An 8429-nucleotide genomic window follows, 5' to 3' on the forward strand; every position below is an offset into this window, starting at 1 on the left:
ACCACCACAGTACATACCTAAGGTACCTATAATAAATACTAAAGATGAAATTTTAAATATTGACTGTGAAACAAATATAGAAGAAAGAATACAAGATTGGTATAACAAAATGAGCGCACAAATTCAACTAACTAATGAACTAAAAGAACTTTCACCCATAGAATTGTTAAACTTTATAATTCATAAAACTTAAGGAAATGTCTTTAGATATTTAGAATCTTGGACTGTTGAAGAAAGAGCTATGGTAGCATCAATCGATGCTATAACAACATTTGAAAGTATCGTAGGAAAAATTGTCCAAGAATTTACGGGAAGGAATCCCAAAGTTGAGGTTTATAATGAATTATTTAGAGAAATAGCTTTTTGGCATATAACTAATTTAAAAATATGCAATATGTACTACCTTTAACCTTTCATATGTGAATTCTCTGAGCAATATTACAAATTAAGTGCCTCACAAAAGAAAATAGCACTAGATATGTTTTTTAACAAATTACCTGAATCAGTTGCCACAAGAATTAAAGATGACTACAACACTAGAGATAAGTCAAAAATTGAAGATAGTCTAGGAGCACGCATTACTGAAGTAAAAACTTGGATGAAAAGTGAATGTTTAAAAGAAAAAGCTAGAAGAGAAGCGCATGTAAAACTCTATTGTAAAATTCAAAGTAACCAAGTTGGAAGATATGGCTGTAAGAAGCCTAAAAAATGAAAAAAGAAACCATATAAATCTAGATATAAGAAATCTTATAAAAATAATGAACAAAGATATTTTAGAAATAAAAATCAGCACAGACAAAAATATCCGAAACAAGAAGATTCTAAAGAGCAATATTGTCCATCTAAGAAAAAAGACTGCAGATGCTGGCTATGCCATGAAATAGGACATTACGCTAATAATTGTCCAAAAAAGGGAGAAAAGGAGAAACAGAAATATTAAAAATCGCTTATGACCTAGGATACGAACCTTTAGAAGATTCTGAGATAGACTCTGATATAGAAATCTATGTATACACTAGTGATGATGAATAAAAAAGAAATAAATCCAAACGCCACTTTTATTACAGTCTTTGTTGATCAAAAACCATTATTAGCATATATAGACTCTGGATCTACGATGTGTTTTGGAAAGAAAAAATCTTTTAAGAAATGGGAAAAACTAAAAAAACCTTTAGAAATTATTGTTGCTGACAAATCCGTACACAATATTTGGTATGTCACTAAAATGGTTTTTATTGTCATAGAAAAACATACATTTATTGCACCAACTATTTATATGTATGACTCTGGAGTAGATCTAATAATCGGAAATAACTTCTTAAAATTATATCAATCATTTATACAAACCACTGAAAGCATTAGCCTAAGGCATCCTAAAACAAAAAGAATGGTTTCCATACCAATTAAAAAGACAAAAGAAGTCATACGATCTATAGCACAAAATATAAAATTTCAAATAGAAATGATTTATTTTTTAACAAAAGAGAATCTTGAAGAAACCCTAAAAGATGTATGTAGCGAAAACCCTTTAGATATAAAAAATACTAATGATCAGTTAATCACTATTAAATTAAAAAATCCACATGATGAAATAAACGTATCTAATAAAACTCCTTATAGCATAAAGGACGTTAAAGAATTCAAGGAAGAATGTCAACAACTTCTTGAAAAAGGAATTATAAGAGAAAGCAAAAGTCCTCATTCGGCACCCGCATTTTATGTAGAAAATAAAAATGAAATAAAACGAGGCAAAAGAAGAATGGTTATAAATTATAAAAAAATGAATGATGCTACAATTGGTGATTCATATAAATTACCTCGAAAAGACTATATTTTAGGAAAAATAAAAGGAAGTACTCTTTTTAGCACTTTCGATGCAAAATCTGATTATTGGCAATTAAGACTTGATGAAAGTACTAAACCTTTAACAGCTTTTATAACAACCCTCATATTTCCATACCTGAATTGACTAATTTGACTACAGGGTTGTTATCCATACGTAATATATAATTAAATTTGACATTGATCAAATATTTATTTTTAGTCGACACTTTTTGTTAACTAAAGTTTACACTAATTATATAAAATAACTTTAGTTAATATTAATATTAATGCGTATTATATTTAAAACTATATGAAACATAATTATTAATTAAATGATAAGTTATTTTAATCATTATATATATATTTTTAGCTTATAAAAAAAGAGGTTTTTTTTTATAAATTAAATAATGAGCCCATGAATTTTGACTAAATATTTTAAAAAACAAAAACTTATTAAAAACATTTTTAACATATTTTTATTTTTTTGTCAAAATTGGCACCTTTATTTTATTTATATTTTTTCTTTTCACCAACCATTTTTTTTCTATAAATACCCACTTTCATTTCATAAAAACTTGTATCAAATCTTTGGAAAAACTCTCTCACAAACTTGGGAAAGTACTTGAGGTATTTTCTATTTTTTTATCGAATTGCTTTTATTTTTTTGTATATTCTTTAAAAATTCGAATTTAATATATATAAATTATTTTTACATGTTATAATTAGTATTATAAGTATTATGATGTATAAAAATAATTTTGATAACTTATGGAATATTATTTATAATTAAATACGAATTATTTAGTATTTAAACATAAAAATAATATAAAATTCGTAATAAAATATTAAACAGTAATAAAAATAATTATAATTTTTTTTGAGATTATTATAATTTTATAAACAAGCAAAAATTATAAAACTTAAATAAATGGGACTATTAGTATTTAAAATGAATTTACTTTTAGACTATTCTAAACCGAGAGAAATAATAAAGAAAATACAAAATAAATACAAACGTGTATTAAATATTTTTATAAAATTTTTATATGATTAATAGCATCACTAGATACTTAAAAAAAATATAAAAATTAATTTTAAATTATTTTTCCTATTTATTTAATTATAGGCCGATTACAATGGTTAAATAATTAGAAAACATTAAATAAATAATATTTTGATATAAAATTTGATTTAATAATTTTTATAATATTTTTACATAATATAGAACCTGTAAAAAATATAAAATTATTTATTTGGGTCGATTTAATATTTATTACCTAATTAAATTTGATTAATATAAACCGAGTATATATATAAAGAAAAGTGGGAAATAAATACAAAAACTTGATAAAATTATTTTTATAAAATATCCTACTGAATTGTATAATTAACTAAGTTTATAAAAATTATAAATATAATATTTAATGAATTAATATTCGAATTAACATATATTAGTATGATTTTCGATTAACATAAGTATATTACATATACTAAATTAATATTATTATTATAACTTACGGTTAATAACTAAGTATACTATATAATAAAGTATAATGCTTATAATGTAAGTTAATAACAATACATTATTAATAAACACTTATTTTATAACTATACTAATTTAATAATAATAACTTATAATATATAATATAAGATAATCAAATTGTTAATACATTAATAAATATAATATAACATATATAATAACATATAAACCTAAAGTGAAGGTTAATCAAAGATAATGTACAATTCATGTGAACTTCATCGCTACTCACGGTCGTAAGTGAATGATGTCTAGGTTGCCATTTATGGGTAAGCTTGTGAATCTCGAATGCCATGACTTAGATTCTGGTCAAGAGTCCTGGGCCCCTGGTTACATCTGGTCATTCCTGACTTATTTGATAGCAACGAAGTTTGAGTAAAGTTATACAACGTCTTGCTAAAGATTAACCCGAACTTTCTAAAATTGAAAAATTACTATAAGTGGAAACTTTCCATAAATAGTAACCTTCCGAAAATGAAAATTCTTTAGTGAACCATTACTATCAATATAGTACCATATACTATTGTCTGTTAGGCAATGTCTGATCATACGTTCTATCTCTAGGTTGAGATCTCGATCACGTCCTTCCGTTCAATTCTTTCGTGGAATACTCTTTTGTGCTACTAAGGTGAACTTCATAGCCCCACTTTTTACTGTTTCATAACTGTTTTACAACTTTTGGGGTGAGACACATACTTGCTTTATAACTGTTTTACGCTTAGACACAAGTACTAAATTGTTAACTATGCTGTCATGCTTTGATTCATGCTAAATCCCTACCGTAATATCGTTAATTGCTACGTTTAAATGCAAACTTAACTATTGTGAGTAGGCCTATTGAGAGTAACGTCTCTAACCATTCGACCGCTGGTCTTTGGTTACATAATAATGATTCCACGACACTGACAGTACAAGGTGTCATAGGGTAAACTTGTTTAGTAGCGATATTACAAAATGCAGCAACACTTTTAGATTGATATTTCTATATCAATCAACTTTAAACTAAATCTTGCGGTCTAAAACTTTGGATATTATTTATAAACCTGTGAATTTCACTCCACCTTTTTGGTTGACACTTTAAGCATGTTTTGTCTCAGGTGATGATTGAGCTAGCTGTTTGCAACTTTGTGATGATAGATTTGATGCTTGCATGGAGTCCACATCGCATATTATATTTTAGTTCATAAACATTTATTTTACATTTTAATAATAATGTAAACATGTATTACTGCTTTCGCTGTTTTATTAACAAAGGTTTTATTTAAAAAGTCTCATATAGAGTCGTTCTCGTTTATACAACTGTTTTATGATATGATTGGTCACAATTACCCCTGGTCCATTTTGAGGGGTGTGACAGATTGGTATCAGAGCAGTGCTATTGTCGAGAACCAGGATTGCATTTTAAGTGTGCCTTATACAATTAGGTACCTTAGCAATGTAGGACTACAGCTTTCCTTGACTATAGTGCCTTTAATTGTTTCCTTTAATTGTTAAATGCTACACTATACTCTAGAAACTTTACTTATCTTAGAATGCCAAGTCAATCTAAGAACTCTGTTCACTTTTCTAAGTACTATCCAATTACGCCACCGCGTTTAAATGCGACACTACGATTTCTGAAATTCTTGACATTCCTAAGTCATCTATCATGGTTTGTGTATTACATATGTATTACATGAAATATTATCCATGAATTTTGATACTCCTATATTTGTTACTATTCATACTCAAACGTATATAACTCCCTGTTATATCAAGTACCTATATGCCTTATGCCTTTATGCATCAGTTTGCGAACCAGAAAATGTTATTGAGTTATCGAGAATCTCAAAGACATTATAATGTCATCACTATTCATATTCATTACTTTCTTTGCTTTCTTGTTGTTTTGATCATTGAATTTTCCTGACGGATGACGTCTACGAAACTATAGAATAGAAAGCGTTTGGATTACTGATTTAAAGGATCCTATAGCTCAAGCCCCTGGACCTGAATAAGACATTACGAATTGAAAATCTTTAATCAAAAGATTATCAGATAACATACTTATCATCTAGACACGTCATACTACCATTATTAGAGTATAGACACATCATATTTTATTATATCTTATCGTATCTATCCCAATAATCTTTGTCTAACACTTTTCCTAAATTTCCTCCGTAAATTACGAAAATCTTTTTGCTACATATACATATTCAAGGAGATGAATATATCATCCAGTATTCAACACTAATCTCATATCAAACCCTAATTCAAATCACATAATATGGATTTCTCAACCGATTCCTCGAGCTCCAATGGTAGCGTAACCGGAACAAATGAACCAATCAGCCATCATCTATTTTGGATGAATTGGGGATGGGTTCGTAGTAAACTTAATCAATGGAGACAAGAAGAAGGTAATCCCTTCCACCAACCGAATTCACCTCTTGGTGAAGAACCTGAAGCACTTACCGGCGAACCCGTTCGGAACACTATTTTCACCCTCATTTCCAGGATATCCAGTCACGAATATATAATATCTAAAATTCTAGATCTTATTCATCCACTTGTTCGAACCGCCAATCATCCCGGAATAATAGAAGAAGTCAACGAGCTTCGCGCTCGAGTGGTGGCTCTGGAGAATATGGTGTGGAACCTACGAACACCAGCAGCAGCACCAGCAGCATAACCAGTACCATCAGCATCACCACCAACAGCATCAGTTTCACCAACAACAACATCCGCATCCCACGCCTCAACATCACACTCAGTACCTCGAATATCAACATCATACGCCCCATAGATACTAAGGAATATTAGTAATAATGAGTTAAGATGTATTGACTCATTCTTCCTGAAGAATTATATATGTATACTTTATATATATATGGTTTGAAACAATAATAAATCTTTTCGTACTAAGCTATTACGTGTAAATCTTAAGTAGTATGTACTACTTGGTTAATTCATATCACTAATATGCTATAATGTACATCCTTCGTTAATGACTTAATGATCGTTAATCACTGCTTCAGTACAATAAACTCCATTTCATAATAAATCAAGTGTATTATTCAAATACATGTCTGATTTTACACTTCCATTTTCGATGTACTCGAAACTTTTTAGAAAACATTATTCGTGTCTTGTGAATTTCACAAGAATTCCACGAGCACCAACATCATATACCGAGGTATATCAATAACAATGAATGATGAAGTATTGATTCATAACTCCATTAAAGAAATATTCCGCGATGATTATGTAATCTCTCAAGTTTTGAAGATTATTTATTCTTGTTCCAACCGCAAATCAAATGATTTTAATATTATATTAACTCATTAAATCTATATTATATTTGAAGAATACATATATGAACGTATATCTACATAAAGATTGTAATTAAAGTTCTTTTGTACAAACTGTTAATTGTGAAAATATTTTAACGGGTAGGTAATACCCGCGAAATATTTATATCTCACATTAATATGTTGCATTGTACATTCTTCAATTCTGATTCAATAATCAGTAACTATACTACTTAAGTTCACAAGATATATGTATCCGTTCACTAAAGAACAACCATTTTCGTACAAATTCAATTACATATTCTAATTTTGACATATCAGAATCCAAGTAAAGCTTTAGCAGGTGTTATATTCCTAAAGATTACTAAATTCATATATATATATATATATATATATATATATATATATATATATATATATATATATATTCATTCGTATTCTATGATGAATTATCACATCAAACCACCGAAATTATCGTTCATTTCTTTTGAAATCAACAACGCCTATTCATCAACCATTAGATCCGTTGACGATTACAATCAGCGTTTAATCATCTAAAAACGAAATTTCTTGAAACCATCTCGGATTGATAACCAATGATTCAAATATGGCTGCATTAAATGCAGAGGAAACAGCAAAATTGTAGATGGTCTTAATGGCCAAAAGTTTTATAATAAAGAATGGTACGTTGGAAAAGCTCAAAAGAAAATTTGGAACTGAAAAACGGATTGAGCTAACCATGGAGGAGACCAAGGACAAATACAAGGACCAAACCCTATATTCAAAGAATCCAGGTAATTCTGGATCCGATGAATTCTTTAGAGAATATCTTGCTCTGAAGTCATGTTAAAAGCTTGCGGAAAGTTTTTCTTCATCAACTTTCGAACTTAGAAATTCTAAAATATCATCATAAATATCCTCTATATTTCTGATGATATCATCATAACGATTCTTGTCCGCAATTAATTATCTCTTTGCGATATCTTTATCACATCATAAAGGAAACTGTATTAGTTTCTATATTCTGTAAAATTCAAGTTTAAATTATGAATGATTTGAAGAAGTGTTGGGTATTGAAGCATGAGTTAGTATAATATAATGACATCAGGCCAACGTGATTATATTACAGTAAGTCATGCTAATTTTTAATGGAAGATGATGATTCATAGACTGTATAAATCACCATTCGCCATGTTACACGACTCTTACATTCTATTTAACCTCTAAACATATCAAGAAAATATTTTTCTTGATGATTCGGTCTTTTCCGAATATTCTGGTAATTTGACAAATCAAATCGTGCTATTACCTTTCCTTTCTACTTTATAAATTATGATCATTCGAAACTTCATACCTACGAGTTCTGGACCATTATTCGCTTGACTTGAAGTCGGGAAGAAGAAACAAAAGCATAAAGCTCCGACATATAAGGGAAAATATAAAGCCCGATAATGACTCCGAAACTACAAACCGTGTGTATCAATGCGTATAGCAATATAAAGACACGGGAGAATTAAAAACACTATAACCCGAAGAGCATAGTAGAAGTAAACAGATTCCTCTGGTGGTAAAAGAAAAAGAAGAATGACTGCATATATGGTCAATATAATAACAAGTATCAATACAGGATTGAGCATATTAACAAATCTTTTGGAAGTATGAATTTAGGAAGAAAGTATAGAAGTGGTGAAGATAATGAAATGGAAGAAGCTAATTTATAGAAAAATTTCCAAACACGTCAATCAAGGCAATTCACCGCATTTAATCAAAGAAAT

The sequence above is a fragment of the Rutidosis leptorrhynchoides genome, chromosome 3, assembly GCF_046630445.1.
Source record: "Rutidosis leptorrhynchoides isolate AG116_Rl617_1_P2 chromosome 3, CSIRO_AGI_Rlap_v1, whole genome shotgun sequence".
Classification (NCBI taxonomy): domain Eukaryota; kingdom Viridiplantae; phylum Streptophyta; class Magnoliopsida; order Asterales; family Asteraceae; genus Rutidosis; species Rutidosis leptorrhynchoides.